Here is a 24,972-nt window from a genome sequence, read left to right as displayed (position 1 = left end):
ATATAGAGCACTGAAATCAAATACAGTGAAAACAGGGGTTATACTATGGGGAAAGAACATACAAAGGAAACAAAAAAATCACATAGTACACTAAAAACAACAGTGACAAAGATAAAATTTCTTGTGTCCCTATGTTCGGCTTCATTTCATTAGGATCATCTTATATGATATGTGTACATAGCTTTTGAACTCTTCTGCTTCTGTGGTAAGATTATCCTAGACATATACTAGTTATTGCAAATAAGGGAAACCATGTTTCTTTGGGCCTGGCTTACTTCACTTAATATAAGTTTTTACAAGTCGTTTCATTTCCTAAGAAATGGGGTGGTGTCATTCTTTCTGATGGAGGCATAAAATACATATATATATATATATATATATATATATATATATATATATATATATATATACATTCATCTACTGAGAGGAGGCATAAAATACATACATATATATATATATATATATATATATATATATATATAATATTCTTGATCCATTCATCTACTGAGAGGCATCTGGATTGGTTCCATATCTTAGCTATGGTAAATAATGTTACAATAAACATAGTTGGGCTGGTAGCTTTAGTATGACCTTCTTTGTGATCGTTTGGGTAAATGCCCAAAAGTGGGATTGCTGGGTCATAGGGGATCTCTATGTGTAGTCTTCTGAGAAACCTCTATACTGCTTTCCAAAGTGTGAACCACAATATTAATATTGCAGCCTCCAGAGTAGTGAGGATTACAGCTGTGAGCCATCAGTGCCAGACTCATTTACATTTTTGATGCAGAAATATTATCCTCTCTGTTTGCATAGAATTTTTATGCTTCTATGTTAAATGCATCATAATCTAAATTTATCATAACTTATTAGGCCCATACCTGCACTTGCCACTAGTATTGAGCACAATGTGTAATAGAGAGTTAGGTATTCATCCTTGTAACTCTGTAAACACAGGTAAGGGAAATTATTAATGTAAATATTGTACAACCAAACAATATTCATGACAATATGCCAGAATATTCTTCAAACTAAAATAAAAGTATTCTACAGTTCCTTATGAAAGTGTGTGGGAAAGTAAGGCAGTGGGCAGCAAAGAAAAAGAGCAATTTCTTAAAGAAAAAGTATAAGCATTAAAAATATTCTACAATATTCTGGTAAAAAGAAAAACTGTTGTAGTGTTCAGAAAGTAGTAAATATACAATAATTAAATGCTATTATATGAAATGTCTCCTACCACAAGCTAATTTGAGTTCATTTTTCTCTATTAAATGTGATGAAAACAACTGTAAAAGCATTAAGATCAAATTTGTTTGCCAAATTGAATAATTAATATAAGAATATATCAACAGATTGATTATATATTTTAAAAGTGATCATCTAAAATATAATAGTAAGGCAATATCAGTAGAAAGCATGATATATTGCAATTATTTTGCTATTTCTAGAAAATGAAATTGAATATAGGGAATTGGGTACTTAATGTTGTGATAGGTTGAGTTTTGAAACACCAGGAGTTTCAGAGTCACTATTGCAGCAACAGTCAAGAAACTATAATGAAACAAGAGAAAATGTTCTATGTCCTTGCTTCTCTTCTATATATAACCTATAATAATAAATGAAGTCTGGTTGATATTTAGTCCTACCTGGTCAATCCAGTATCGACAATTGCTTCCTTTTCTAATTGAGAAAAATCAATTATACAATGACTATAGTTTCTAAAGCTCTTTCAAGTTTATCTTATTGGCAAAATATAAAGTGCATCTAGATACTTAATTACAAAAATCTGAAAATGATGACAGCTCAATACCAATGCTCATCTCATCACAAAAATTTAAGATTGAAATGGCAATATAATATCAATGGATATCATTAATTCACTTTCAACCTCATATTGGACACTCAGAATATCATCCAGGAAAAAGTGGACTTAAGTCTAATATACAAAGTAAAGTACCTCTGTGAACAACAGAAGTGCACTCATTCCTTTCGAGTGCACGAGAAAATACCCTAAGGAGATGTTCAAGTATCTAAGAATTTTGATATCATATGTAATAACTTTAGTGAGTACAATAGTATGAAAATAGAAGAAATATTGGAAATATACTAGTATGTAAAAGTAAAACATTATACAAATTATCAACACAAAAACAAAAGAAGATATTAAAAGAAAAATAACACCCCTTCCAACATTTTTACACATTGAATATTAGGACAGTATTTGCCTATCTTTTCTCTCTCCATTTGCTTGGAAGTCATGGCATTGATTAATATTTACTGTCCTCATAAATTGATACCTTGAACTGAAACCCTTTTGTATAACTACTAAAAGATAATTTCTTAAAAAATCATTTGAAAAATAAAAGACATACAATACAGAAATTTAAAATCAAAATACACTTGTAATGAGTAAGTAAATTGACCCAGTAATCAAAAATCACCTCACAACATGGAAGAAACAAGGATATTGTAGGTTCACTCATGTATTATATTAAGGACTGAAGGCCAGAAATCATGTAGGGAAAGATGCACTCAAATTATTCCTATTTGCAAACAATCTGATCTTATACTAAGAGACCTGAGAGACTCCATTCCCAAGATTCTAGAGCTGATCAATAACTTTCTCAACGGTGAAGGATACAAAAATCAACCTACAAAAGTCAGCAGCCTTTTTGTATGCCAACAATGTATAAACAGAAAGAAATTGGGAAAATAGTCCAATTTGCAATAGCTTCAAAAAATTTAGGAATAAATCTAACCAAGGAAGCAAAAGACCTCTATAGTGAAAACTAAAAATCTAAAGAAAGAAATCAAAGATGATATCAAGAAATGGAAAGAACTCCTATGTTCATGGATAAGTAGAATTAATGTTAAAATGGCCATACTGCCAAGGTGACATACAAATTTAATGCAATAAATATCAAAGTCCCAATGATGTTCTTTACTGAGATAGAAAAAACAATCCAAAAATTCATATGGAATAACAAAAGATCTTGACTAACCAAAGCAATTTAGACAAAGAAAGACATGCTGGTAGTATCACAATGTCATATCTCAAGCTCTACTGCAGAGCTAAAATAACAAAAACAGTTTGGTGTTATCCCAAAACAAAACCCAAAAGGAATGGAACAGATGAGAAGAACACGAAATAAATCCATGCAGTTACAATTATCTGATATTTGACAAGGGAGCCAACAACATAGGGTGGAAAAAAGTCTCTTCAATAATTGTTGTTGAGCAAATACTCAAAGAAACAACTGCCCAATAAATAAGTGGACTAAAGACTTAAAGAGAAACTTCTCTGAAGAGGAAAGAAGGATGGTCAATAGACACATGAAGAAATGCTCAACCTCCCTAGCCATAAAAGAAATGCAAATCAAAACAACATTGAGATACCACCTCACTCCAGTTAGAACTCTAATAACAACAGATGCTGGAGAGGATGTGTACGGAAGGGAAACTTACTGCATTGTTGGTGGGAGTGTAAACTTGTTCAACCACTTTGGAAAGTAGTATGGAGGTTCCTCGAAGGACTCCACATAGAGCTCCCCTATGACCCAGCAATGCCACTTTTGGGCATTTACCCAAATGATCACAAACAAGACTATACTAAAGCTACCATCACAACGATGTTTATTGCAGCATTATTTATCATAGCTAAGATATGGAACCAACCCAGATGCCCCTCAGTAGATGAATGGATCAAGAAAATGTGGTATATATACACAATTGAATTCTATGCCTCCATCAGAAAGAATGACATTGCCTCATTTGTTAAGAAATGGAAATACTTGGAAAAGATTATATTAAGTGAAGTAAGCCAGGCCCAGAGAAACATAGGTCCCATGGTTTCCCTTATTTGCAATAACTAGTATATGTTTGAGACAAGCAGAAAAGGTCAGATAAGTTGATGGTAGGTGAAATGAACCCCAGGGTATGTATTCAAATGTTTTTTTTTCTTTCATGCTATTGTTTCTAACATATTTACAAGATGATTTCTTTGTTGCTTTGTATGTCCCTCCCCCACGGTATAACCCCTACTTTCACTGTATTTGATGTTGGTATAATTTGTGAAGGGGAAGAAAAAAAACAAATCATTTAAATAGGGATACAGTTGTACCCATTGCAACAATGAGATGTACAAGTCATTATGTCGAAAAACGAACTTTACAACTTTGGCTGGGGGTGGTGGGTGGGAGATGGGAAGGGATGGGAAGGGGAAACAAAGGAGGAGGCAACAATGTTTGATAAGAAATATACTCTTTATCTTGCCCATGTAATTGTAACACCTCTATACGGTATTTTCACGATAAAAAAATTGTTGTTGGGATAACTGGCCACGCATATCTAGAAAACTAAAATTGGATCCCTCTTTGTCACCGCATCCCAGTATCATCTCACAGTGAATCAAAGACCTCAAAATAAAATCAACGTTTCATAGAAACTTTGAAACTACTGCAAGATGGAGTAGGAAAACATTAGAACTTATAGGCATAGGTAGGAACTTTTTTTGGGGGGGGTCGGGTTGTGGGGCCTGAAATCTGAACTCTGAACTCTGGGCCTGGGCGCTGTCCCTTAGCTCTTCAGCTCAAGGCTAGCGCTCTACCACCTGAGCCACAGCGCCATTTCAGGCCTTTTTCTTTTTGCTTATGTTGTGCTGAGGAATGGACCCCAGGGCCTCAGGCATTCAAGGCAAGCGCTCTACCACTGAGCCACCTTCCCAGCCCTGCATGTAGGAACTTTTTGAAAACAGTTCCAGAGGTACAGCAGATAAGAGAGAGACTTGACAAATGGGATTACATAAGAACAAAAGGCTTCCTCATAACAAAGAACAGTTATTAAACTAGAAAGGCAGGCAACAGACTGGGGGAAGATGCTTACCAACAACACATCCAAGCTGTCTGCCAGTGGCTCAGGCCTCTATTCTTAGCTACTCAGGGGGCTGAGATCTGAGGATAACAGTTCAAAGGTAGCCAGGGCTGGAAAGTCTCTGTGAGACTCTTATCCCAAATAATTAACGGAAAACCAGAAGGGGAGCTGTGGCTCAAAGTGGTGGAGCACTAGCCCTGAGCAAAGAGCTTAGGGACAACACTTAGGACCTCAGTTCAAGCCACATTATCTCTCTCTCTCTCTCTTTCTCTCTTTCTCTCTCTCTCTCTCTCTCTCTCTCTCTCTCTCTCTCTCTCTCTCTCTCTCTCTCTCTCTCTCTCTCTCTATCTCTCACTCACACACACATACATACACATGCAATCCAACAAAGATCTAATATTTAGAATATACAAGAATTTCAAGGAATTATTTCCTCAGAAAACTAATACACCAGTCAATAAATGGGCAAATAAGATAGACTTCTCAGTAGAAGAAACAAAAATAGCAAATTGACACACGAGGAAATGATAAACATCTCTGGCCATAAAGAAAATGCAAATCAAAAGGACTTTAGAGATTCTATCTCACCCCAGTTAGATTGTCTAACATCAAGAATTCAAACAACAACAAGTTCTGGTTGGTATGTAATTGGAATGTAAACTGGTACAACCACCCTGGAAGTTACTCAAAAAACTAAATGTATATCTTCCCTATGACCCAGCCATACCACTCTTGGGGATCAACCTAGAATAGTACAAGTCAGCATATGGTAAAACACTTGCACATCCATATTCATTGCCACACTATTCACAATAGCTAAGTTATCAAAATATTCCAGATGTCCTACAAGGGGGTCAAAAGTTCATAAAAAATGTGGTATATATACACAATGCAATTTTACTCATCCATTAGAAAGAATGATATTATGTCATTTGCAGAGACATGGATGGACCTAGAGCAAATCATGGCAAGTGAGGTAAGCCAAACTCTGAGATAAACAGCATATGTTTTCTCTCATATGTGCTAGCTAGATCCAAAATATAATGAACCATACATAACCTATGTAGGACTCTAGGCATTCACACATAAACAAACTAAAGTAGGATATACTTAGGAGAGGAATTCAATGGTGTAATCCCGCTGAGCATTTAAAATGCTATTATTGATCGAAATAAATTATTGGAAATAATTGTTGTTAGTGGTGGTGGAAGTGTTTGTTTTCTTTTTATAGGGGGAAAATGTGCATGCAGAAAAGCAGGGAGGAAGGGTGAACAAATGAAATCACATTATTCAGTATATACTATGTGGAAGATGAACTATGTAACTTGTGGGCAGGAATACAAATGGGAACCTGGGGGAAAGTGAAGTACTCATTAGCTCATTAACTAATTTATGAAATAGTGAACCCTCTGTAGAACACCTTAATAATAGCAATATAATTATATTTTTAAAATGAATAATTAATGAATAAAGGCAGAAATAATGCCAATGTTTCATAAAATTTATTAAAATTTAGAATGTTTAAATTTGTCATGTATAAGATCTTTTGGTATCTGCTTATTATAAGCAGATACAAGCATACTATAAGAAAATTAGAGATAAATTTTGCTAATGAACATAGATTTAGAATACCCCAGAATTATAGAAGTATACCAAACATAATGTATATAATTTCATACTAGAATCAAGTAACTCTAGGTCATGGGATGATTCTTATTTCCTAATTTCAAAATGCATCATGAGTTTGTGGATGAGCTAAAATGATGGAAACATTCCATTGGTGAATTATATATGAAAGTTAACTCACTTAACATTCAAGAACAGGAACATAAAGAGTAATAAAAAAGAGTGTTCTGAGTGAACTATTATATGCTCACTAAAGCTCATCCTGTGCCTGATGCCTATTTCCTTCTGTTAGTGTACATCATCTTTATACATTAGCTAAAAATAAAAAGACAGTAGTTCTCTGGGGGAAAACTCTAGCTTCACAGCTTTAATTTTTTCTAAAGACAAGCCTCTGAGTTTGCAGGATACTCATATTATGACGATAGCAACTGTTGCCATAGGTGCATTGTTGCATACCTGGCAACTGTATCTCAAATAGCCTTGGCCAGCTCTAGATTACCAGAATTGAGACAGCGTTCATGGGATAAGGACGGAAGTTTTCCAGCCTAAAGTAACATCTTGTAAGCTGTGAAATCGGGGGATTTGGAACTAAAACAGGTACTTGTGAACAGGGATTGGCCCAAGTGTGCTTTCTTGATTTTGTTGAAGTCTAGAAGATCAAAGTCAGGCATGTTTAGTATAAGGGAATTAGAAAATTCAGTTGTCATTTTTGACATTGTTTCCGGACTGTGCAAAGTAGGCCTGACAGGGGAAAATGGACCTCGTTGGTTATCAATACTGTCATTGGACACCATAAATTCAATGTAGTTTCAGCAAGAGCCAACCAGAAGAAGTACATCGTAGGAGAAGAAGCACAACGCATGCATAATAGCTTATGTTTACACTATCCTATTGAACGTGGCTTGGTGACCAACTGGGATGATGTAGAAAAACTCTGGCATCATCTATTTGAGTTGGAGCTAGGCGTTAAATCAAATGAACATCTGCTATTGATGACCGAGCACTCCTTGAACTCATGGGACGCTAGAGAAAAAATTCTGGAAATAATGTTCGAAAACTTTGATGTTCCGGCCTTTTATTTATTCAGTCATGCTGTGGCAGCATTTTATGCATCTGGTAATATCACTGGCCTGGTAGAGGGCAGTGGGGACGGGGTTACTTGCACTGTAGCCATCTACGAAGGTTATTCCCTGCCTCACACTGCCTCCACACTCCATCTAGCCGGAAGAGATATAACAGAGCACTTCATCTGCCTGTTGCTCTTTAGAGGTTATAATTTTCCTTCAATTTTCAACAAAACTGTAGGAGAAGATATGAAAGAGAAGACCTGTTTTGTTACTGTGGGTCCGGAGGAAGAACCACAGGGAAAGGTGCCGAAGCAGTACAAATTGCCAGATGGAAACATCATCTGCCTCAAAGATGACCTGTGCAAAATCCCTGAGGTTCTTTTTACACCTGAGCAACTAAGAATAAAAGAACCAGGCATCTCTCAGACGGTTTACAACACCATAATGAAGTGCGACATGGACATCCAAAATAGCATGTTTCCTAAGATTGTTTTGTCCGGAGGCAGTACGCTATTCCCAGGCCTTGAAGCGAGGCTCAGGGATGAACTGAAATCACTAGTACCTACAGAACTTCCTATTGAGATTATAGCCTCTCCTGAGAGATGCCTTTCACCATGGACTGGAGCATCCATAGTAGCTTCCTTGAGCACCTTCAAGCAAATGTGTGTCACCGCTTCGAATTTCATTGAATTTGGAAAATTTGTGGTTCAACGAAAATGCTTCTAAAAATGGTTGAACACAAGACAGAACAAAAATGACAACCGGGAGTAGTTGAAGGAAGCAGAATTGATCATTGGGTGTTAGTAGAACGTTCAATAAAATCTGTCCCAATTTCAGCATTCATTTGTCTCCAGTGGCTCCAGTTATGTCTGTATATAGCATAAATACCTTAAGCATGCCCTACAGACTTGTTTGCATTTGGAGAAAAATTATTTTTTATTTATTATATCCACTTAAAGTATAACAGGTGTAGATTAAATTTTAAAAAAATTTACTTGTGTTCCCTACAATTTTTCTTTTAAATTTCTCTTTTTACTTATTTTGGTGGACACTGGACAGAGAGGATCATGAAGAATAGTACAAACATCACAGAATAACCAAGAAACAAGAGTAGTATTCCCATATTTAGATTCAAGAAATATTTTTTGTATTTCTCATACAATAGAGTGAATTCTTTGTTATAAGATAAGCCAGCTTGATATATGAAATAGAATGTTGGGCACAAATGTTTCCATTTGTTTAAGGCTTTCTAAGTTCATGAAATTTACTCCAAATTGAAGGATTTAAAATCAACTGTTAAAATTGCTTATTGTATTTTTGTTTTTAGCATCACTTCCATGAGAGTAAAATATTTGAAAAAGTAATTTCATAAATATACAATTCCTCTTTAAACTGGTATTACTTTTCCACATTACCAAGAAATAGAAAATGAAACTAAATTTGCAACACAATCCATTTAAAATAAGTGACAAGCTTTCAAATACATTTATATATCTATGCTCAGTTGAGTGCATATATATATTAATATTTGTTCCATAGTACTAATCATTTGGACAAAAGTCCCAAAACATCTCAAAAGACAAGCACAACAAATTTAGATAAATTTAAAAAATATGGAATGAGTGGAATTAAATGAGGGCAGAAAGAGGTAGCAGAATCAAAAAATTATAGTACGAATTTCAACCTGAATGACTGAATGTCATTTCAGAAGAAATATGTATATTACATCTTTCTTACTCCATGGTCAGCCTACCACAATTCTAGTTAATATATATCTATTAAAATTTTGAAGATATTACAAGCTAATATAAATCACATTTTTTAATTTTAATTTTAATTTTTTTGTGAACATACTGTACAGAGGGATTACAATTACATAGGCAAGATAATGAGTACATTTCTTATCAAGCATTGCAGCCTCCTCCTTTGTTTACCCTTCACATCCCTTCCCATCCTCCCCTCCCACCCCCTCCATCCAATACTTTGTATTTATGAGAGAATTACTTGAACAGACTTCTATAAAAAGTCAACAAAATCACAATGAAATACCACAATGGTATCAAAGGGAGCTTGAAAAACATAATGACCAAAGAGAACTGTAAAAGCATTCCTGTTGATATATACTTACACAAGCAAGAAATCCATTTCAATAGTAACTTTAATATCAACAGAACATTACTGAAGAAGTTATCAGACTAAAGAACCAGAAAAAATGGTCAGAAACACATATGCACATGCACTCACACACATACACACACAATGTAGAAAAATGAATGCAAATTAAGATTTTAAAAAGGATGTTAATTTAAAATATTATACAACAGTAATTAATTAAAATGTATTGGATACATATGTAAACCATAGTTACTTAAAATTCTAGTAGTTGTGCTTATACAGAGAAGTATTCATATAATTAGGAATGATTCCACTAAAAATAAATACTTGAGTATAGAAATTCAACAATACAAACTAAATATACCTTAAAATCCCTTACATTTATAAATCCTAAAAAGTTTTTTAAATAACTAATGTATTAAAGGAAAACTTCATGAAATTACAATCTAAACTGAATGAAAACAAATTATTAAAAAAGGAATAGCACTCATTGTAATTGATATAAAATTTCAACTTTCATTTTTATGTAGGTAAAAGATTGTGTACAAACTCACTGAATGTTACATTTTTGACACAGAGTTGCATATGTATAAGCATCATTGCATTCCTGAAGTGAAAACAAGTTGGCTATGTATGTAATTTCTCTGATATATTATTTTCAATTTGCTAGTATTTTATTGAGAAGTTCACATCTACATTCATATGGGGCATTTTCTTGTCTTCTTTCTCTTTTATTTTTTCAAATAGGAAATACCAATGTTTATTATAGTAACCATTGAGAGACATTGTGTGCATCTTTCCAGACAAAGGGGAAAAGCAGTGCAAAGACAGGATATCAAGTTGGTTTTTTTTTGTCTTTGATTAGGCAACTTTTGATTGACTATTTAATTTACAGGACCTATTGTTGTCTCTTTCTTGTACCATGGTTTAAATTTCATATGTACAGAAATAGTTTGAGATATTTGTTTTCATATCTGTGCACCATCTGGCCACATTTCCCAGGTTTGACTTGATTCCTCATTCCTTCTAGATCTTGATATTTCTATATCTGCCATGTCACCTCAAATGAGCTGCAACATAATCTCCTGGCTGGGACATATCAGGTAAAACTTGAAAAAACAGCACATTCCCTATCAATCCTATATCCATATGACAGGTAGAAGGTCAATGGAAACAGGAAGGTCCTTCCCTTGCCTACAGGATGAAAACATGCAAAGTCTAGGACAACCATGGACAACCTACTATCAGGGACTGGAAATTTTGACCCAGTGTCTGAAATATGAAAAAGAAAAAAATGAAGGAGACCAACTACAGTTCAATTGATGCCACTCAGGGACTATACAGGCTTCCATGTTCCATATCTCTATGGAAAAATCCTAGGCAACTCTAAATGTGGCAGAGACAAAAGTACATTCTTGATAGAAATAGTTTTGATGGTATATAGCATTTAGTAAATACAGTTCAATATAGTTTGGTGGATATAATTTTTTGCCTAAATTACCTTCTTTTGGCCAGATTTTTCAGTACAACCTTGAATAATTTCCTTTTATTCGTTTGAAGTTAACAAGTTTAAGCATGGCCCTATGCATGTTATCCAAGAGGAAAATGATCATAAGATCTCTTTTAATCTCTATTTTCTAATATTTCTTCCTAATTTCATTTAGGGTCCTCACTTGGGATAGGATCTTTTCTAGGAGAATTTGGAGCTGTTGCCCAAGTGGTAGAGTGCTAGCTTTGAGCAAAAGAAGTTCAGAGACAGTGCCCAGGCTCTGAGTTCAAGCCTCAGGACTCGCAAAAAAACTTTCAGGGGGACAGAATTGGGGAAATCCGTTATGATGAGGCTTCTTGCCATTCATAAGGACTTCAAACTCAGGGTACAACTTTTTAAGGCAAAAAGACCCACTGGTGTAGTGACCGTCTACTCGACCAGCGAGGAAAAACGACCACCACACCAGGAGTCTTCTCAGATCACGCTTTATTGGAGAGCCTTTTAGTTGTAGGAGAGCTTGGGCGCGAGAGAGCGTGCACCCGAAACACAGCCGCTTATATATAAGAATCGGAACGCGGGTCTTTCTATTGTTGGTCGCCTGCCTTTCACCGTCACCAGGTGTCATGGGATTGGCTGGGAACTCTACCTGGCTCGTGCACGCGCACAGCCCAGGCGTCCTGCCAAGCACCAAGTGGGCGGAGTCTCGCCTCGGCTCCCTACAGTTCCCCCTTCTTTGTTTTATGGCAACAGGTAAGAGTAGAGGTTGGGCCTCTGTCTAAGACATTAATGAGAGGACCTTGCACTGGCCTTCGCCTGAGGGGCGCGCCTTCCCCAGTGATGACCAGGCCCATCCGATGCCTTTTTTGCAGAGGTGGGATCTTGGGCATCAACCCACTTGCAACCCAGCATGCTCTTCTTGAGGAGATGAGAACCATCTCCTCAAGTGCAGTGCACTTGCCTTGCACCCTGTCCCAAATTGCAAATTGCATACCTGTCCCGGTGCAATGGGATCCCCTGATCCCTCGGGGTGCTAAGGCTATGCAAAAAGGTAAGGCTTAACTGCCTCTTAGGGCCGACAGCCAAATCTGGGGTGAGGATCCACTCTCCAAAGTGGCTAATGCTTGCGAGATAACAACCTTGTCCCTTCTGGTTTGGGCTCGAAGGCGACAGACCAACCATAGGCAGACCACGCATCCTCCCAAGCAGCAGGCTAAAAACATTCCGACTCCCACCCGCTCTTTGGAAAAGGACACCGCAGAGGCAATCCAGTCAGTAAATTGTAACAGCCCACAGCATCATTGGTTTAGCTATCACAGGGGTTGCTATTAGCACTGTTGCTAACAGCAGGAAGATCAGCTGCATCTTCAAGAGCGGGTTCTGCTGCAGTCTCCACCGGCCTGGTCAGTCTCATTGGCACCCAGTGAGGTACTTCTTGACTCTGTGGAAAAACACAAACAGCTCCCCTGGATCTCGTTATTACCGGATCCGGTCCATACCATTTATTATTAATAACATCCTTCCACATAACCATGTCTTTAGTATCCATGGAGTCTCTTGTCATATGCCGATCTGTGGCAGACTGATCGTTGTCATTTAGAATTAAAAAATTAAGGGTAAAGAGCGCAAGAGAAAGTCTTTCCCTGGGGGACGCGGACTCAGCAACTCCCCCTTTTTGTTTTTGAAGCATTTCTTTTATGCTTCTATTAGCTCTTTCCACTATACCTTGTCCTTGAGGATTGTAGGGCAATCCGGTGGTGTGGGCAACCTGCATTTGTGCGCAAAAGGCGCGAAAACCATGGGAAGTATAAGCAGGGCCATTATCCGTCTTGAGTCTAAGGGGCTTTCCCCAAGCTGCCCAAGCTTCTAAGCAGTGTATTCTGACTTGAGACACCTTTTCTCCTGCCAAAGGTGTGGCATGAATGACACCGGAAAAGGTGTCCACAGACACATGTAAATATTTCAACTTACCAAATTCCGTCAGATGAGTAACATCCATTTGCCATAGGGCATTTGGTCTCAACCCCCTGGGGTTTACCCCCACATGGGGAGGATGAAGAAAGGTAACACAAGATTTACAGGCTTTAACAATATCTCTTGCCACATGCCTGGACAAATTATATCTTTTCCTAAGGGTATTAGCAGGTACATGATACAATCTATGAAAGTCTTTTGCCAATTCTACAGGATCAGCAGCAACCAGAGCCATAGCCCGAGTTGCCTGGTCCACCAAATCATTACACCTTGCCATCGGGCCCGGCAACATAGAGTGGGCACGAATATGTCCAATATAAAAAGGATGTTTTCTGTTTAAGATAAGGGATTGAATCTGTAACAAAACATTAGAAGTTGTACTGGCCTGCTTAACTGAAGCAGCAACTTCAAGAGAAGCAACGGCATTTACAACATATAATGAATCAGAAAATAAATTAAAAGGTTGATCAAATCTTTTAAAAACTTCAAGCACAATTAAACATTCAACAGCCTGTGGGACATTCGGCTGAAAATTAAAGACTACCGGCTGTTTGTGTCCTTGAACAAAAAAGGCACCTTGTCCAGATTTTGATCCATCCGTAAAGATGGTTAGAGCATCAGCCAAGGGCTCCTTTGAAGTGACAACAGGAAAATACACTAAATTTTTGTTAACTATGGCAAGCAGAGGATGCTTAGGATAATGATTATCAATTACATTTGGAAATGAGCAAACAAGAATTGCCCACATATCCACTGTGGCTGCTAAAATTTCAACTTGCTCACGGGTGTATGGAATAATTAATTTATCTGGAATTTTTGCAAAGTGCATCAAACAATACTTTATACCCAAAATTGCCTCTTTTTTTAATTTTTTTTTATTTTTATTTTTTTTTTTAAATTTTTATTTATTTTTTTTTTCAGATCAAAATTGCCTGTTTAGCCACTAATTCAGGAAAATATTGAACAGTTTTTGCTCCCACAGAATCATAGCATTAATAGTTAGCCTTTGAAGCAAGGCAGTGGTATAATTGGCCGTCACCCCATAAGTCCTGACTGCCTCAACTAAATCTTTTAACTGGGAGTAGGAAACCGGCTCAAAATTTCTTTCAGCAGTAATGGGATTCTCAAAGACTGGGAAAGCGGCTGCTAATCGCGACCAAGTTTTTTCTTTTATAAAGTGACTCTTCCCTGCCGGCGGGCACGGCGGGGGGGCCGACGGGTGAGGGGCAGCTCCGTTTCCTCTCCCTGGCTGCTGCGGTACTCCCACCCCTAGGGGGCGCCACCCTCCATATCTGTCTGCCTCGTGCTCCACCGCAGCCTCTTCTAACTCTTCACTATCAGCTGGATCGAGCTGCTCTCCCTCCTCCTCTAACATTTCTTCCTCTGAGTCACTCACAAGATTACTATATTCTTGGTCCCGCCCTTCCACATGTAGGGCTGAGAACCGGTTTGCTTTTAAAAAAGGGCGCGGGGGTCTCCTTGAGACCCCCTCCTCTCTGAAACCCTTCTCCTTTTGTGAGGGCTGCAGCCCCTCTTGCTTTAATTCTTTAGGATCCTTTTGTCTTTTTTCCCTTTTTCTTTTAGGCCTATTTTCCTCCCCCTTACTGTATGCTGACTCTGATAGACTATCCTGATGCTGCGTTAGTACTTTGCGTCCTTCCTGGATTAAATCAAACCCTCCCTCCTCGAGGCAAGTGCGCACCATCAAAAAGACAAGCCACAAGGGAAGAAGCAATGCAAGCAACCAATAAATATCTAAATCTACAGTGAACAGCATACCGGGGGATATTTACCGACGTCTCCTCTCCGCGTGTTGAGTTCTGGCTCCAATTCGGCCTCTCGCGCGGGTCCCGTCCCAGGTTCGTTCCCGGGTTTCGGCACCAGTTGTAGTGACCGTCTACTCGACCAGCGAGGAAAAACGACCACCACACCAGGAGTCTTCTCAGATCACGCTTTATTGGAGAGCCTTTTAGTTGTAGGAGAGCTTGGGCGCGAGAGAGCGTGCACCCGAAACACAGCCGCTTATATATGAGAATCGGAACACGGGTCTTTCTATTGTTGGTCGCCTGCCTTTCACCGTCACCAGGTGTCATGGGATTGGCTGGGAACTCTACCTGGCTCGTGCACGCGCACAGCCCAGGCGTCCTGCCAAGCACCAAGTGGGCGGAGTCTCGCCTCGGCTCCCTACACACTGGAGTGTAATTCTCAAAGTTGAAGTGACACTCAAGGATGACAGGACTCTGAATGTCATCCTCAATGTTGAGGGAACTAAAAAAGGATGTGCAATCCTGACTAGAACCACAGAAGTGGCAAGACAAAAGACAAGGGGAAAGGAGGACTCACCAAGGAGATCTTTCATAGGGCAAGAATAATTATTCTTCAATGCAGAGAAAATGTCCTCCAATGCATTGATAGGAGTGTTTTTGTAAGTAAAAGATAAGGAGAGAGATAAGAGTCCCTGTGTGTATTAAAGGAAGGGGCTTGAAATGAAAAGAACATACAGGCACTTTATACATACAGTATGTAGGTAGGTAGACCTCATTTTTCCTGATTTATTTGGGTTTAATTAGAGATTTTTGTCCTGGCAAGACCCAAAATTCTATGTGAAGTACTTCATTCAACACAAATCTAAGGTTCATGTCCTTTACCTTAAAGGGTAATAGGAAGTGGAGCTGTGGCTGAAGTGGTAGAGCGCTCGCCTTGAGCTGACGAGCACAAGGACAGCGCCAAAGCCCAGAGTTCAAGCCCCACGACCGACAGAAAAAAAAATCAAAAGATAATGGATTCCAAACATGAGAAGAGGATGTTTTTGAGTCTCCCCAGAAAATTGCCCTGGTCAAAAAATAGGAGCTGCAGTATCACCAGAAGTTCTTGACAGGAAAAGTAAAGAAACTCTTCATTTCCCAATATAGGTTACTGAGATTTTGAAATACATTAGTGCACTACAACTTTAACCCAAGTACACATTAGCTAATAAGTGCTGATTTACATGTGCAAGAAATAAAACACACTATTAATAGAAACATAAGCAACATAATAAAAATGTGGACCTTGGTGCCAGTGATGCACATATTTCTTGACTATCTCTACTTAGCAAGCAAAATTCCAGACTTCTTTAAGAATCATGGCTCAAGTGATACAGCACCAGCGATGAGCAAACATGTCAAGCAAAAAGAATAAGGTCACAAACACACACACACACACACACACACACACACAATACACAGAGAAACAATATGAAGATTATGCAAAAATAGATATGTATCTACCATACCATATGGCCCAGCTATCTCACTTCTATCTATATGTCCAGAAGAAGGGAAATAAACATGTTAAATAATTTCCAGAATATTCATGTTTATTATGAAACTTTCACAGTATGTAAGATATAAAATACACAATGAAAATGTTAACAGATAACAAAATTGTGTTATATGTAATGTTTCATTATCAAGCCATGGATAATGATATTCAATCATCTTCAGTAAAATAGGTGGAACTGGAGGACAATATATTAAATTATATAAGACACTAGAAAACAGGTAAAACATGTGTTCATTCATATGTGGAAACTAAAAGAGGTTGACTTGAAATACAATACTGATAACTATGTATAGGGAAGGGTATGAAGGATACTAGACAGAGATGTTAGATATAATGAGTATATGCTATTACGAATGTTTTGAAATATAACATTGACTTAATTTTATGATAATTAGTATTATTAAACAAAAATATAACTCAGGCTCATATACATAGGCAATAACTAGAACTTATATTTGAAATCATAACATAATATCAACAATGATACAGATTTAAATAATCTCCAATCTTGAAGAATAAATTCTAAAAAGGAAAGTTTTCAGAAAAGCAAATACTGTATTTTTATATAATGATTTTTATTTATTTTAATATATTTTTATTGTAAAGATACTGTACAGAGGGGTTACAGTTACATTAGTAAGGTAATGAGTAAATTTCCTATCGAGCATTGTCACCCCCTCCTTTGTTTTTCCTCTACCATCCCTTGTATTTTTGATCATAGGGTGATCTAAACCTAAAATGTAAGTTCTTGGCATCAATAAATGATTAAGTTATTGATAAATGAAAATATGTTGTTTATAGCATTTATTTTGAGTAATAATAGAGACTACTAAATTGTTGAGAATGAAAGCTTTCACCTTGAGAGACTGGAGACATAAATGTTGAATGGATGAAAATTAATACCTTGTAGCACTAATTGTATTACACATGCCATGCAAATTAATTCATTAAAATGTATTATTTTAAAACGTAGTCATCTGCAACTCCTATGAAATAATTGCATCTTACCAGCAATTAAGAAAACTAGATTCCTTGTTGTTATTTGGCAGTCTCCATCAAAATGAACTGAATCACTAGAAATCCATTTTCCAAGATTGGTGACAAGGAAAGTACATGCCCAAACTGGAACATTCTATTGCATGAAAAGGCTGAAGACTTATAAAAATTAATGGTGACATCAAAAGTTTGTATGGTTTCCATTCATGTATTTTTTAATGACTAAATATGGAAAACAATACATTAAATGGTAAGAAATGTCAAGTATAGTATTGGATAACAATACATAGAAATTTTATAATATAAAGTCCACAAAATTTCAATATTTTCTAAATTGGCAGAGAAAATTAAAAGTAAGCCTGTGGCTTTCACCTGTAATCCTAGTTACTCAGAAGACTGAATCTGGGCATTGTAGATCAAAGTTAGCTCAAGCCCAAAAGTCTGTAATTATCTAACTCCACTGAACCAGCAAATTGTCCAAAGTAGAACTATATCTCAAGTGGTAGAGCAAAATCTATTCAAGACCTGTACTGGCACCTGGGAAAATAGGCCATTGTATGGTTATCACTCTCAATATAAATGTTTAAACTTATAAGGAAACATGGATAAAAATACAGAATGAATTTATCTTCAAGACACGTGGATTAGCCCCATTTTTCATCAACTTGTTTATTATTTTTGAGACACTTTTTTATATGTTCTCAATATCTAACCTTTATTGTATAGTTTCCAAATACTATCTCAGATTGTGCATATTGATCCTTCATGCTATTGATAATTTCCTTTCTTGTATACTATGTACAATTTCATGTAATTTCATTTGTCTATATTTTGTTTCTTGTGCTTTTGGAGATTTGTCTTCAAAGTTCCTGCCAATTGCAGTGTTTGAAGAAACCCTTCATATTTTCATCTAATGATCTCATAGACATCCCATATACAGATCTTTGACTTTGAGCTAACTTTTTGTAATTGGTAGTGTATGTGAATTGGTTTATTTTTACCACGTGGATACTCATTTTTCCTAGTATTATCTATTGAACAAAAAGTGTTTTCTAAATACATTAATCTCTAGACTCTCGATTCTAATATATTGTTCTATTTATTAGTATTGATACCAAATCCAAAATGTTTTGATAAGTACATTTTTGCAGTGTAGATTTAAATGAAGTAGTATAATTCCTCTTGTATTTATTTATTCATTTATTTTTCAAAATATCTTTGCCTCCAGAATTTTGTTGTTCAATGCTAATTTTTGTATTTTTTAATAGCATTGTGTACATTGTCACTGGTATTTTGATCAGGGTTTCATTGAATCTGTAGATTGCTTTGGATAATGTAGACAAGGTGCCAATACTAATTTTCCAGTCTCTAAACATGACACTTATTTTAAAATTTCTGTTTACAACTCAAAGTTCTTCATTAGGCCTTAGTTTTCATTAACCTTTTTCAATTTAAATTTACTTACAGTTACAAATGAGATTTAGTTGTAGTATTGTTTTTATATTCTTCTCTGTTAATACATTAAATCATTTTTGAGAGTATTACTACTACATTGTTTTTTCTATTTTTGTGTTATTTTCTTCTATTTTCATGTACTATATTTTTCTCTGAATACAAGATTATTTTCCCCTTCTGAATGCTAGACATCATTCTTTTATAGCAAGAATACTTTCTAGTTTTAATATAGTTAGAAACAGGGGCTGGGAAGGTGGCTCAGTGGTAGAGCGCTTGCCTTGCATGCCTGAGGCCCTGGGTTCGATTCCTCAGCACCACATAAGCAAAAAGAAAAAAGCCAGAAGTGGCGCTGTGGCTCAAGTGGTGCACTAGCCTTGAGCTGAAAAGCTGAGGGACAGCGCCCAAGCCCAGAGTTCAGGCCCCATGACCAGACCCAAAAAATATATATATAGTTAGAAACACAAGGTTAGTTGTAGATATGGTTTAATTTTGTTTCTATATTAAGGTACTATCTTTTGAGTATTCTTTATAATAACTGGCACACCACAGAAATTTTGGGAATAATAACTCCTAAATTATCAATGATTATTTATCACGTTTTTTTTTTCTGGATGGTTATTTACCCATAGGATTTTTCTTTCCACATGCACACAGTAATCAATAAAATGCTCCAGGTTAGTCTATCTTCTTATTTCCTGATGTATCTTTTTGTAGCTTTTATTCTTTTAGTAAATTTTATCCATGTGTTTATCTGGACTCATAGTTCTATCATAACTCAGAGTTAATCACAGATTTTCCTTGATTCATATTCTCTCCTCTAAAATGTTTATACACTTTGCAGTAAGTTAGGATAATCATAGTTTCCTTTATAGGCTACTTCTTTCCTAGAGATCAGTATTCTATGATCAGTGTTTGAAAAATATTGATTCATTCATCATATCTGATTTTTTAATTGTTGCAGGAAGGAACATCTGTCATGGCTCATGCCTGTAATCCTAGCTACTCAAGAGGCTGAGATCTGTGGAGCGCTGTTCAAAGCCAGCCCGGGTAGGAAAGTCTGTATGACTCTTATTTCCAACAAACCCCCAAAAAACCAGAAGTGGCGCTGTGGCAAGTGGTAGATCATTCAACTTGAGCTAAAGAGCTCAGGCCAGGTCCAGAGTTCAAGCCCCACGAACCACAAAAATTAAAATCTAGGTAATTAGGGTAGTTGTGATGGATGCTCAGAATAGTGTACTCTATGTTCAAGTTCTAAATCCAATAACAATTAAACGTTAACCTAGAATTAGGTTGTTACTCAACTGACATTAAAATAGTATTAAACTTAGATTATTTGTGTGGTTTCAAATCATAGGAATTATTAGAAATAGGAGAATGAAGTGGAAATCTGTGTTAAAATCACATAACAAGTGTATTGCTGATATCAAATATGAAAGAAGGCAGAAATTCCATTTCCTGCACAATGGAGGAAATGGAAAGATAACTGATTCACACTTCCAACTTTCAGAAAATTGTATAGCCCTGTCTAACCCTTGGTTTTATACTAGCAAATATGGTGACAAACTTCAGATGCACAGAATTGTATAATAAAGGAGTTGCACTGTTTCATTTAATCAATTTTGTGGCAATTTATTTCAGACTTAGTTGAATATTAATACAGATGATGGAAAAACAATATCTGGATGAAATACAGTTCAGAGTTAGATTTTGGTCACATGACAAGAGAAGTATATAATGAATCTAACAGACTGGGCTTTAGGAAGTAAGAGTCTATTGTTGTTTAAAAAAACTCATCAATGAGTAAAAATTCCATCTATTTCATAGCCTCTTATATACTTCTGAATGTATCTTTTAGTCAAAGGAAGCATTGAGATTTTTTGATAATTTTCCACAGGGAAAAATGTGGAGCAACTTAGGTTGATAATAAATTAACCTAGTAACCAACACTAAGTTGTCCAATGTAATTGAAGTGTAACAAATGCACCAATACCTACACAGATTATTATAATTTGGTATGTGAAGTTAGCTTCAAATTAAATCATTTTTCAGTTTTCATATAGAATTTTTAGAAGAACAAATATGTTTTCCATATTGGAAAAAGAACTGTACAGAACCACACAGTCTACATTGATGTTAAAACAATATAACTTCATGTTTTATTAATATTCATTGACAGGACATCAACTTTCAGTTTAATGTATGATTCAGTTGATATCAATATAGGAGTGATTAGTTACTAATGAGTATTAATCTTATGGTTTCCAGAGGACTAATAGCTTGCCAGGGCAATTTATGACAGCATCTGTCTCAGAAAACAGAAATTTATTTTTGTGTAATCACCAAGAGCTAAGAACTAATGTCAAAGAAAATAAATCCTCAGTGGCCTATAAGTAATGATTGTAATTATTGAATTTACACTTACTGTTTCTGTTCTCATTTTATTCTTTCAACAAAATTGTGTTTGTCACTCATTTATTGTCGGCATGCAAACTTGTCTTCATCTCAATGACTAGGATTGTAATTGTTCAAGTGTAAGTCATTGTTTAATTAAGCAGCAGTGTCCAGGCTAATGAAAAGTAAAATAGCCAGGCAATTATCCCTTGCAAAAAAACAAAAACAAAAAAAACCAATAATCTGAGAAAAAAGGAAAAGGAAATATTCTAACATTAATATTTTCTTTGTCAGAGAATAAGAGAATGTTTTTGCCGAACTATACCAAGTTTGTATTTGGCCTTGGAAATATGGAAGAAGCCAGTAGTGTGAACAAACTAAGGGAGATTTTACACTTTGAGTATGCATTTTTAAAGTATATTGTGTACCTTTAGCATCAAAAAGTTGGCTAAATTTAAAAATGTTTTAAGGTCAATGAGGTTGTAAGGAACCTTTAAGTAAGTCTGTTTCAATTCTCCATTGAATAGATTTAATAGCAATAATAAATTACAGATAACTTTCAAGCCACTATTTTCCCAACAATTGGCAAATATATAATCAACTAATGTACACAATTCTATTCTGATATATCTATTTATATGTATGTTATATATATATGATACATGAATGTATATATATACATACACACATACACATACACCCAAAGAAAGAGTTAAAATTATTAAATACCAAAAAATAAATAGTCTTGCTAGTAAATGGGAAAATTAATTTAGTTCTCAAAAGAATCAAATATGGCCAAGAAATATATTTAAAATGTTTACTATTTTAGTCGCATAGAATACTCAAATACAAATGGTATCAATGATCCATATCCTACCAGTCAGCGCCTACCATCATGTAAAACATGTATAAATTATTTATGTAAATGCAGGAATAAGTTATATACTGTTAGTATGAATGTAAATTAGAGAAGCCCTTATGGAATGAGTATGGAAGTTCCCTAAAAAACTAAAAATAGAATATCATATGACAATGTTATAAAACTGTTGTTCATGTCTGTGTATAGTAATGTTACCTGTCCATCCGTGTATATTGCAAGTCTATTCATAATAGCCAAGCTATCAGTTTAGGTATCCATTAACTGATTATTGGATAAAGAAAACATCATATATGTACACAATTGAATATTATTCATTATAAGTGAGAATGAAATTGTCATTTACAACAACATAAATGGAACTGGAAATAATTATGTTAAATAATATAAAAGACTCAAAAATAAATACCATATTTTCTCTTTATATGTAAAAAAATATGAATTTAAAAGGGATACTTGTGTTGGAGCATCAACAAGAGTGGGGTAATAATTAATAGAATACTTTTTTAAAGAATATGACTGAAGTATATTTCATGTATTTTTACAAAATGAGACTTTTTCCAAAATTAATATATGCTAACAAGGAAAAATAATAAAAATATAATCTGAAGGCAGTGTTCATAATTTTCACAATCTAATTTTATCTAAATTTAATGGCATAGTCACATGACCTAAAACTATAAGGCATAGTGTCAGTAGGAGATCATCAGCAAGAATCAACAAAACAACAGCAGATGGCAAAATATCTCATTAGTTTTTATAGTATAAAAATATTTAAAATATAAAAATTGAAAAAAATTGTAAAAATTATTAAAATAATAACAGTAAAATTATTAAAATAACTGAGGTTAAACAGTAGATTTCAAATTACCATTGTATCAGTGAATATTAACTCAGTTCAGGAATACAAAGTGAAAGATCATCACTTACAAAAAAAGGATTAAAATATGAATGAATCATTTTTAACTTTTTTGAGAATGGAAGTTACATTGAAACTAGCTAGTCACACACCTACAGTAAGAATGGTTTCTGAATAGAGAAATATAACATTAAGGATTTTCTTTTGTTCTTTTCTTTTTTTGCCAGTCCTGAGGCTTGAACTCTGGACCTGGGCACTGTCCATGAGCTTCTTTTTGCTCAAGGCTAGTGCCCTACCACTTGAGCCACAGTGCCACTTTCGACTTTTTCTGAGTAGTTTATTGGAGATAATACTCTTTTTTAAAAAATTGTGAAAATACCGTACAAAGGAGTTACAATTACATGAGCAAGGTAACGAATACATTTCTTATCAAGCATTGTTGCCTCCTCCTTTGTTACCACTTCCTATCCCTTCCCATCTCCCACCCTCTCACCCCCCCACCCTGGCCAAAGTTGTAAAGTTTGTTTTTCGACATAACGACTTGTGCATCTCATTGTTGCCATGGGTCCACCTGTATCCCTATTTAAACAATTTGTTTTTTTCCCTTCCCCTTCACAAATTATACCAAGATCAAATACAGTGAAAGTAGGGGTTATACCGTGGGGGAAGGACATACAAAGAAACAAAAAAAAATCTTATAAATATGTTAGAAACAACAGCATGAAAGAAAAAAAACATTTGAATACATATCCTAGGGTTCATTTCACCTAACATCGACTTATCTGACCTTTTCTGCTTGTCTCAAACATATACTAGTTATTGCAAATAAGGGAAACCATGGGACTTATGTTTCTCTGGGCCTGGCTTACTTCACTTAATATAATTTTTTCCAAGTCTTTCCATTTCCTAACAAATGGGGCAATGTCATAGTTTCTGATGGAGGAAAGAATGATGGCCAATAGACACATAAATGCTCAACCTTTCTAGCTGTAAAAGAAATGCAAATCAAAACAATATTGAGATACCACACCACCCCAGTTAGAATGGCTGTAATCAAGAACTCTAATAAAAACAGATGCTGGAGGGGATGTGGATAGAAGGGAACCCTACTGCATTGTTGGTGGGAGTCTAAACTTGCTCAACCACTTTGGAAAGTAGTATGGAGGTTCCTCAAAAGACTCCACACAGAGCTCCTCTATGACCCATCAATCCAACTTTTGGGCATTTACCCAAATGATCACAAACAAGACCGTACTAAAGCTACCAGCACAATATGTTTATTGCAGCATTATTTACCATAGCTAAGATATGGAACCAACCCAGATGCCCCTCAGTAGATGAATGGATCCAGAAAATGAGATAATATTCTTATGGACTTTCGTGCCCTGCTAGCTTAAAACGGCAATCCTCAGATCTCAGCCTCTTGAATAGCTAGTATTACAGAAATGAGCCATCAGCACCTGGCTTTCTTTTTCTTTTTAAAAATGAATTTAATATCTTTAAGTAGTTGTACAAAGGAACAAACCTCTTCATGAATACAATGTGTCTTGGGTTTTCCTCCAAGAATCCCATGAGAATTTTTTAGGGCAGAAGTGGAGATTGAGAAAAATCCCCTCATTTTGGCCTGTGGAAAGAAAGAGCAGCTACTACCAAATACACTCAAAATAATCATACCTATTCTCTCCTCTATGGAATAACAACATATGCAATAGGATGGGTGTTTAAAAAATATAGTCTTCAAACTAGAAAAAAATCCATTGAATTCGTGGAAATGTAACAATAAATTTATTTAACCTATGGAGAAAAGTACAACTTAAATTTTATAGCTCATAAAAATTAGAAAAAGTAGAGACATATTGAGAAAAGTAAATCAAAACATCCCTAGTCATATATATTTAAGTATTTTTCACAAAATAGTTCTATACTCATATACAGA

At 35.6% G+C, this 24,972-nt stretch overlaps 1 pseudogene; it reads left to right on the top strand.

The window, feature by feature from the left end:
* Positions 1-7,022: 7,022 nt before the first annotated feature.
* Positions 7,023-8,332, top strand: LOC138839366 (actin-related protein T1-like; annotated as a pseudogene).
* The last annotated feature ends 16,640 nt before the right edge of the window (positions 8,333-24,972 follow it).

This window comes from Dipodomys merriami, unplaced genomic scaffold (assembly GCF_024711535.1).
Source record: "Dipodomys merriami isolate MVZ:Mamm:240054 unplaced genomic scaffold, mDipMer1.0.p SCAF_3, whole genome shotgun sequence".
NCBI classification, from domain to species: Eukaryota; Metazoa; Chordata; class Mammalia; order Rodentia; family Heteromyidae; genus Dipodomys; species Dipodomys merriami.
This window is presented reverse-complemented; position numbering and strand designations above follow the sequence as displayed.